The 9,926-nt window shown below is 33.8% G+C and overlaps 1 long non-coding RNA gene across 1 annotated transcript; it reads right to left on the bottom strand.

Annotated features, from left to right (window-relative positions):
- Positions 1-846: 846 nt before the first annotated feature.
- LOC129903949 (uncharacterized) lies at positions 847-3,038 on the bottom strand. The gene is made up of 3 exons (XR_008770322.1): positions 2,866-3,038; positions 1,960-2,001; positions 847-1,120 (listed from the first exon to the last, which is right to left on the bottom strand). It is a non-coding gene; the product is annotated as an uncharacterized LOC129903949 (long non-coding RNA).
- Between the last annotated feature and the right edge of the window lie 6,888 nt (positions 3,039-9,926).

Below are 9,926 nucleotides of genomic sequence, written 5' to 3'. Positions count from 1 at the left end.
GCTGGTTCTATTCAGGTTGTAGTTAAGGAGGTTCGGTTGGGATGACAGGAGTACTTGTATCTATCGAGCTTTGCTTAGTTTTAGTTATCCACTTGCTGAGTACCGTGTTGTTTGTTACTTACCCCCTTGCTTCTACACTTGTGTAGGTTGTGAGCTCGGACCTGCTTGATCTCTTAGTGTTCTCTACCACGTCTGAGGCTATCATTTCGAGTGTTGAGGTAGCAGTTACATCCATTTAGCGGACATATCTTACTATTTAATATGTTTTAGCTCTATTCTAGAGACAAAGACATTATGACTTTATTTTCTTTCGTACTTTGATATTGTATTAGTGTCTTGTATACTTGACAATCAATCTTGGGGATTTTGAGTTTATTTTATGTATTTTTGGTTAAATTAAATTTTGATTCCTTTCTTTTTTTTCCGCATCTACTTTTCGTTGGATATTAGGCTGACTTATCTCGGTGGCTTAAGATGAGTGTCATCACATTCGGATTTGAATCGCGACAAGAAAACTGGCATAAGAAGGTGACCACGAAAGCCTTCACGGATCGTGATAAGCACCACAGACCATGGTGTGCCACTGTGGTAGAGATTCAAAGACTCAGTCTACGAAGGACGAACCACGATAGAGGATCATGAACTGTCACGACCTAGCCCCGTGACTAGTGTCCAAATTGGACCCTCGTATACACACATATTATCTATAGTCAATCGACAATTAAGCATGATAAAGGATTTATATGGGTAGCACGTTGTCTCAAACTGTTACTTATATATATACTAAAATCACCTATTTCTTGGGGAGTCTTAATTGTCAAAAATAAGATAACATAATATGTAAGCCGACAAGGCTTCCATTCTGAATGTAAACTTCCAAAAACATAAGTCATACTAGTACACCGGACAACATCTATATACAACCCACTCATATGTCTACAGACCTCTAAGAGAATTAACAATAGCATATGACGGGACAAGGCCCCGTCGTACCCCTAAATACACAAATATATACATTATAAGGATTAGTACCCAAAGTTTGGGCTCCGAGACAATGGAGCACTTCAAACCCGTTGAGTAGAATCCTAAGTTGGCGGCTCTCCAAAATGAGTATTTGTACCTGCAGGCATGAAATGCAGCCCCCCGAACAAAAGGGGGTCAGTACGAACTATGTACTGAGTATATAAAGCATAAAATACCGTAAAGGAGATCACATCTGAAATAAAGATTCAGGAGTCAAGTATTATAATCAATAAATCACTGTACCTATGTCTTATAAAATGAAGACATGCATATCATCATCATATATCGTACCTGGCCCGTTATGAGACTCGGTGTCACAATTATATCAATATATCGTCATATGTATATATATACCATACCCGGCCCTCTAGCAAGGGACTCGGTGAATAGAGTAGTGTACACTGATACCGTACCCGGCCCATTATGGGACTCGGTGCCATAATCATATCGTCATATCATCATAATATCATATTATCATATCACGTACCCGGCCCTCTAGTAAGGGACTCGGTGAATAATGTAGTGGAATCCATACATGATAACATACCCGGCCTATCGTAGGACTCGGTGAATAATACCATAACAATATGCACGAATAAGGTATCATTAGCAACCTTGCGAAATTTGATCATTATCGGAGACTTAATAGAATAAGCAAAATAGTCCATCATTTGAAAACCAAGACAATAGTCATTATGAATCACACCAATTATGGATTATACTAAAATATGAATTATACCACAACATGAGTTATACCAACTAGGATGGCTGGAATCATACACATGAGTCAAGACATAACAATATAAATTTTGAAAATCAAGAACGGTAGCCATCCGAGTATATCTACGAATACGAGTTTCTTTGGAATTTAAGCATACGTCATTCGTTCGTTTCATATGGATCATGCCAAAAGAAGAAAAAGTTAACTTTACATACCTTTAGCGTTTATACGTATATGTTGTCCAATATTGTCTCAACCTATATTAAAACGTTAAGCACTATGATTAAGCTATGGACAAAAATAAAACGTAGTCTATCGTTAGTAGGTTATTTCTAAAAAAAATTGGACAGCACCTTCCCTATACCGCTCACTTTTCCCACTTTCAAACCAGCCATATAATCATCAACCAACATCAACAATCCAAAATATTGACACAAAATAAGATTTATTATTCATGTTACCAAAGCAGTAAATTCGGAAAGTCAAGTACCTCACGTTGTATCTAAATTTTGAAAATGAAAACGGCAAAACTGGACTTTATAACCTTCATGAAACATTTGTATCTCTGTCTTAAGTTTCCAATGCAAAAGAAATCAACTCAAAATTCATTTTCTACAAAGAGATATCATCAAAATACGAACAGCTATACATGAAGGAATTTTCAATCCAGAATCTGGACAGAATTTGTCTTATGATTCATGCTCAGTTTTCGACATAATAACAGCAGATATAGACTAAGACATAAACATAAGAGTTGTAGGTACGTGTATTAGCTTTCCAAAACATGTTTAATATCTAAAATCTAAGGTCTACACAATGAGATATTCCAGAATTACTACCAGCTACTCAATTCCAAAAACGGGTTTGAACATTCACAATCTTCATACACCTTTTTCCTCCAAATTCAAGAACAACAACTCATCAACAACATCAAAACAATATCAACCATTATTATACATCATCACTAAGATAATTCCATCCATTTAATCTACCTAAAACAACCCTTTAACCCATAAATCTCAACAATTCACCAAACTAGTTTATAACACTATTTTCTCCGTTCTAATCCGTTAAAACTCTAACTAAACTTGTTAACAATGAAAAGGAGACTTTAATATTACCTTAAATTTGCAGCACCACATAAAATCTTCTCCTTATTGGCTGATTTCTAGCTCAAATTGAAGCCAACGCGACGTACAACAATTTTCTCTTCATGAGCTTCGGATTTTGGGACTCGAATTTTGGTCGGATTTGGTTTTTCTCTCAAGAACTTCTCCTCTCTCTCTCTCTAGAAATTTTCTGGATATTTTCTTAGTCTAAACTATGAAGGAAGACATAGAAATTGGATTAATTTCGTGGGTATTGGGCCTGACCCGAATTAGAATTGGGTTGGGCCGAATTCACTATTTAGTTTGGCCTGTCAGACTTAAAACGTTTATATCTTATTACTCCGATATCACATTTCGTCCCACGACCTATGGTTGGAAAGATATTTCAATTATCTACAACTTTCATGTTGAGAGTTTTCCCAAATTTTCAAATTATAAAGAGGTTATGGCCTCCCGAAGTCAGCTTACCCGAAACGTGACTTTAAGAAAAACATATTTGATGGCTTCTATTTTGATTTGGCTTAAGGGTCCTTCTTGAGATGTATTTTACTACACATAAATTATTCATATAACTTGACATCTACAACGAATCATGTCATTTTAAAATTCAAAATTAAAAGTCCTTGAATTTATAATCGTTAGCTTACGAATAATCCAAAATGCAAAAATACGGAATGTAACATGAACTGTGGTGAGAACCATGAGCCGTGAAGCCCTCCGTGGTGAGCCCTCAGGAATTCTTTCAAGGCAGAGTCCACGGACGACCACAGTCTCCACGAACCGTGGAGTGATCCGTAATGACCACTTCTGCAAGTCTCCTGCAGGACCTGCACCATGGCCACCCTTCACGGGTCGTGATGCATTTCACGGACCGTCAAGGTGTCCGCGAAGAAACTTCAGTACCCTACAAGTCTTTTTTCTGTTTTTCTCTAAGTCCCTTATCACGGGACCCCAACATGGACCGTGAAGGATCTCCATGAAGTCTCTTTCGGCCAAATTTTTAAAGGGGCATTCTATTCCTTTCTAACATTTTAATTCAAAATGATGTCGTTTTGGAGGCTGAAACCCTCTGTCTAAAGTCCCTAAACCCTTCCAAGGACACATTCAATACACTTAGACTTAATATACTAGATTTTCTTTTCTCTCAAACCCTCTTAAAAGCTTCAAGACAGAGTTAGGGTTTCCAGATTCAAGGCATTCTAGTCACCATTCTTTCTCAAGTTTTGTCTCCTACATGGTATGTGAGCTTTTTATTCACGGGTCCTTTCATCCATGAAATTAAAATGAATTTTCAATTTATTATTCCAACTTTCTTATGATGAATTCTTATGAGCTTTTACATAATGAGTTTAAATGCATAGACTATGATATATATTTGGAGTTTATATACCTATATTGATGTGCTTTGGCTCTCAATTGCATGAGTTGAAGGATTTAATAAAGTGCCTATACGAAAGCTGAAAAAGAGTTCTAATACATATATGGTGGGTTGCTTTAAGAATGTGTATTTTATGTATTTCCATCACTCTCATGCATGAAAGAAGTCTTTAAAGGCATTGAAAGGTTTTTATGAAATGAACCCATCTAATTTATTATGATAAAGCAAAGTTGAAATGAAGTCTGACTCCAAATGAATATTATGAAGTAAATGTTTATGAAAGGGAGTCTTTATGAAATAATTGATTGATAAAAGGGTTTCTTAGCCATAGTAAGGTTTCAATGTGAATGGACAATCCTCACATTGAATCAAACAAAATGTTTAAGATTATGATATGACATCTCTATACGCCGTCAATGCATTTTTTCAAAAGGTAGGTCCGATTAGCATGGTACCTGGAATACCATTACTAATTGTAGACATAATCTTCCTAAAAATTAAGGTTCATTAGTAGGATAGTAAATAGGGCATAACAGTCATGATGATATTATAAACCAAAGCTTTTAATGAGTTATTCCACCGATTGATATTTTAATGTTAAAGTTATATAGTGCTTACGCTATATTGATGTTCAAATGTTATTCCGTGGGATTTGACCTAGGACCGAATTTAGCATGTAGATGGAGACTCGATCGAAGGTGTTCTTAAGTAAAGTTTCATGTTGCATTAACTACGTGCCACCATAGGAGCCCTTGTTGGTTGGGCCTTTGTAGCCATCCAATATTAAAGTTAAAGTTAAAGAATATTTAAAGTTGATCAAAGTTCTATCCCGGCAAGATAGTCTCTCTTGTCTCGATGCAGGAGTCATCAGCCTACGCCGATGCAGGAGTTATTAGATTCCATATAATAGCTCGCATGGTCTCAAATGTCGGTTATGGTCATTTTCCCCTAATGTATACTTAAGGTTTCATATGATGATTTCTTAGGCATGCATCCACTTACGCGTATTGCCTATATATGTCTCTCTTATGCTCTTCATTTCATAGCATACTCACATACTTAATACATTTAAAGTACTAACGCATACTTTTGCCTACATAATATCACCATGTAAGGATCGGCGTCGCTCCACACTCTCCTCCCCATGGCTAAGTTGATCGTTGAAGGCTACTACTTTGGTGAGTTTCCATGTTCCGGGAACAACATTCCTATCTTATCTAGCTTATGTTATGTTTAGACATTTGAATTAAGTGTTTGGTATTTTTGACTTAATCTTGAGGATGAGTTAGGAACATGTCTTATCCCCCGTCAACTTTTAAGGTAGTAGGTATTATTGGACATAGAAAAGGATGTTATGTTGTCTTTGACTCTTATTAATGTGAAGCCCCTTATTCCCTATATCCCTTGTGTTTCTGCTTGTTTTTTTATCATTATCAATGAAATGCTTAATGAATGCTAAGAGGCTTAGGTGAGGTATCTCCGGGTGTCTCATTCACCGTGTCACGTCTAGGCCCTACGCTTGGATCGTGACAAACACCAAGAACACATGAAAAACACCCAAAATTCAAATTTTCAACTTATTCAATTTTTTACGAAATCACCTCAAATTTCAATAGTAACATCCCTCCGAGATAGATATCAAAACTCAATATCTTTTAAGTTCGAATTCAACCTAACTCAACAAGGCATACTTAAAATTTCTTGAAAGTTTTTAAAATTTTATCATCTATTAATGATAGAATTTTCTCCACAACTCCAAATTACTTGAAATTTTGAACATAGACATAGTGAACTTTAAAATAGTATTTTTTGGGTCTACATTCAAAATTTCAAATAATTTGGAATTGTGGCAAAAATTTCACCATTAAAGGAGATTAAAGTTTTGAAACTTTGAAGAAATTTTAAGAGTGTTTTTTGGATTAAGGTTGAATTCAAACTTAAAAGATATTGAATTTTGATATCTAGCTCGAAGGGGTGCTACTATTGAAATTTGAGGTGATTTCGTGAAAGATTGAAGAAGTTAGAAAAATGGATTTTTGGTGTTCTTCATGTATTCTTGGTGTTCTTAGAGAAAAAGAAGCAAAAAAATACATTTGATTCAAAACTCTATTAGAAAAGTGTAAAAGTTATTTAGGTAGTTTTGTAAAATCGGAGTTAAAAAGTAATGGCATAGATGAGCTTTTTCTCACACGACAATGACATAAATGAGCCAAAATTTTTAACGAATAACATAATAAATCTTTTCTTAAAGTTCAATGGCATATTTGAGTCTTTTTCCTTTCTTTTTTTAATATTTAAGTTATATAAAGTTTGATCAACATTTCAAAGTATGGTTTTTTATTCATATTGACATGAGAGAAACACACTTAATTATAATGCCTTTCGTATAAATTTTAATTATTTATTTTTAATTTTTAAATGTTGAATTATTTTAATTTGTTTCTTCTTTAAATTTGTTAAATTAACTCTCAAAAAATCAAAAAAAATATATAAATTGAAATGAAGAAAATAAAAAACACTCACTTGTCTTAATATCTATTTTGGATAACCAAAGTTAATGCGTGGCTTGAACCTGTTACATCTATATGTATAGTTTTAAATATACTGAACATACAAACATATGAACAGCGAATTCAGAATTTAAATTCTATTTAACTGGTTAGATTCTTAATATTGAACATACATAGACACATTAAGTTTTTACATATAAATTTATGCTTCGCAATGAAAATACTGAATTCAAATTAATGAACTTGATGTCAAACATTGCTTCCGCTTCTATGTATTCTTTGCTGTAATTTCACCCGCAATAATATTTAAATATCTTAAAATTAAATCTATTATATTTGAAAAATATGAATTTGTATTCTATTTATTGGAAGTCTAATAGATTTATAGAGTATACATAAATTTACACGGTGGTAAATTATTATGGTCAAATGAATGCGGTAACGAAAGGGGCTACATTCGTTTTGGACTGCCTTGGGAAATGAGCCAAACCGTTTAACACAGTCGCGCCATACTGATACGTCATACATGTAATTTTTCCTTCTAGAAGTCAAATTCTTAATTAAGAACTCCACGTGTAAATACAAGAAAGAACCACGCAGTTTCCTCTATATTCTACAAAAACCAAGCAGAAACATTGCATTTGAAACAAAAACACAAAGGTTTAAAAGGAAAGGGGGTCGCCAGCTAGTAGTAGTAATTATTAATTTATAATAATTATGCAAAAGTAGAGGTTCCCTGCCTACCTGTCATATGCGACGTGTCAATTTCATGGCCTTCCAACTAAATTTAAAAATGTACAAAGCAAGAAGATATTTTTTTCTCTTTCGTGTCGGTCTAGCGACAACAGAAAGTGAACTTTGAATCCCATTTGGTCTAAAGATTTATTTATTGGTATGAGGAAAATTAGAATCTGTACGATTAGTACATAATTAATACTATTTTTTATTGTGGTATAAGATCTTTGGTCACTTTATTTCTAGGAGACCAATAATAAAAACTAAAAAGTACTAAAGTTATAAGATGGTGAGGGGTATATTTAGATTATCAGAACGCAAAGTACCTACGAAGTCACTAATTCTACCTATCACAACTAGGCAGGTGAAGAAAGTAAACCAATGAGAAAAGGGTCACATGGATTTATTTGTTGACTGATAGAGAGTTTCATATTGACTAGTAATAAGTACGTATATAGATTAATTATAGGAATGGACTCGTGGAGATTAAGCCGAGATCGAGGCCAAAAGTGGGGAAATTGGTAAGTTGTTGCCAATGGATAATTGAAACGTATTAGTTTAAAGGAAGATTTGATTACGCTACGTGTTAAGGGAATAGGGCATTGTAAAGTGGATATGGAAACATTACGTGTAAGACAAAGATGCTTTTGCATGGGATGGAATAGAGTATGGTTGTGTGTGGGAGTAGCGGATCGAAAAGTAGTCGCGTTTGCTAATCTCTTTATATATATATATATATATATATATATAAATATTTGATAATAAATTCGATTTTTATTGTAATATTATTTTGAGAATTGTATAAACTTTAAATTATGAATCTACTTCTGCTATATGGGTGTATTTGGAATGGAGAAAAATATTTTTTAGAAAATATTTTTCAATTTTCCTATGTTTGGTTTGTTAGAATGTCTCAATGAAAACAACAACATGAACAAAAAAAAAATTTAGTATAATCTCAAAAATGGGGTCTGGAGAAAATATAATATACACATATCTTATATTTACCTTGAGAAAATAGAAAGGTCATTTTCGATTGAAACCTCGACTCAAAATAAAAAAAAATGACTTTTCTTATGAAATTAGATAAACAAGTTGCATAAGTAAGATTTCAAATTCATTGTCTCCTCCTCGGTCATCCAATGCCTCCTATTGACTATCTCCACCACTTGACCATCCCAATTCCCACCCCAACCCCCACCAACCCTGAACCCCCACACTCTCACCCTATGCCACTCCGATAATATTTTGTAATATTACCTAATATAAATATTTTAGGAATAATATTTATTTTTGTTTACTTATCAATTACACCAACAAAAACTCAAATGTTTCAAAAAAATAAAAGTAAATAAACTCTCGTACCAAATTTAAACTTTTGTGTTTATGTTTTTATTTCTTCTATTATTTTCTTTTCCTTATCTTATTTTATTAAATTTCTTTGGGTGAAAATGGGACCTAAACAGTGGCATTTGATAAACTGTAGTCCGTTTAAAAAATATGTAAGAAGATGGGGCAATTGAGAAGAAATACAAAATTGATCTGGCATACAAAAATTAAGGCACGATTAAAAATAAACTTGGGTGGTAGATATTACCACTAATTATCAGAAATCAATATTCTGAATTTGGACAAAAAAAATCAAACAGTGTTACTTTTTTTTTTACAGTATTAAAAGTTCAAACTTGCGTATTCTATCACATGTTTCTGATTTTATTGTTTTGAAAACGAAAGTTGGTATAATTAACTCATGCAGAAATTTTGAAATATCTAAATAAAAGATAAATAAGCTTTTAACTGAACCTAAAAATTAAAATTACCACCCCCTCCACTAGCAGCTGCTTCGTTGTCTGCGACCGAGCAGCAGCATACTCATACGTCATACGTGTAATCTTCTCTTCCATAAGCAAAAAATTTAATTAATAATTCCATGTATAACTATAAAAAAGAACCACGCATTCTCCTGTATATTCTACAAACAAGACTACAATAATGGGAGCTCCCAAAAGTCACAATTCAACACGTGTGACGTGTTATTATTCTCCTCTGCACCAACATATCTATGGACCATTTTAATTGTCACATTTTTTTACATGTCCCTTAATTAGGAAATTATGTGGTTTAACTATCATATTCTTGTTCTTCGCGATGACTCAGTTTATTTATAGATGATCATCCACATGAATAACTTGGAATCGATTTCTTTTCAATATCTTTTGAGTCGAATCTGTCACACAAGGCTTGCCTAATATTGTTCACATTCTTTGAGTGGTTTGCAGCCTGCAGGCTATTACACAGTTGTTGGTTGTGCGGGGGGGGGGGGGGGGGGGGGGTTACATAATGAACACAAAATATTCATGTGAATGGCAGAGGCAGTGACAAAAATTGTAGCGATCGTGGGTTATTCTTGAGTTTCCAAAAAAGAAAAACTATCAATACTCTTATTTATT

The sequence above is a fragment of the Solanum dulcamara genome, chromosome 9 (assembly GCF_947179165.1).
Source record: "Solanum dulcamara chromosome 9, daSolDulc1.2, whole genome shotgun sequence".
NCBI classification, from domain to species: domain Eukaryota; kingdom Viridiplantae; phylum Streptophyta; class Magnoliopsida; order Solanales; family Solanaceae; genus Solanum; species Solanum dulcamara.
Note: the sequence above shows the minus strand (reverse complement) of the source record. Positions and strands in the feature narration are given on the sequence as shown.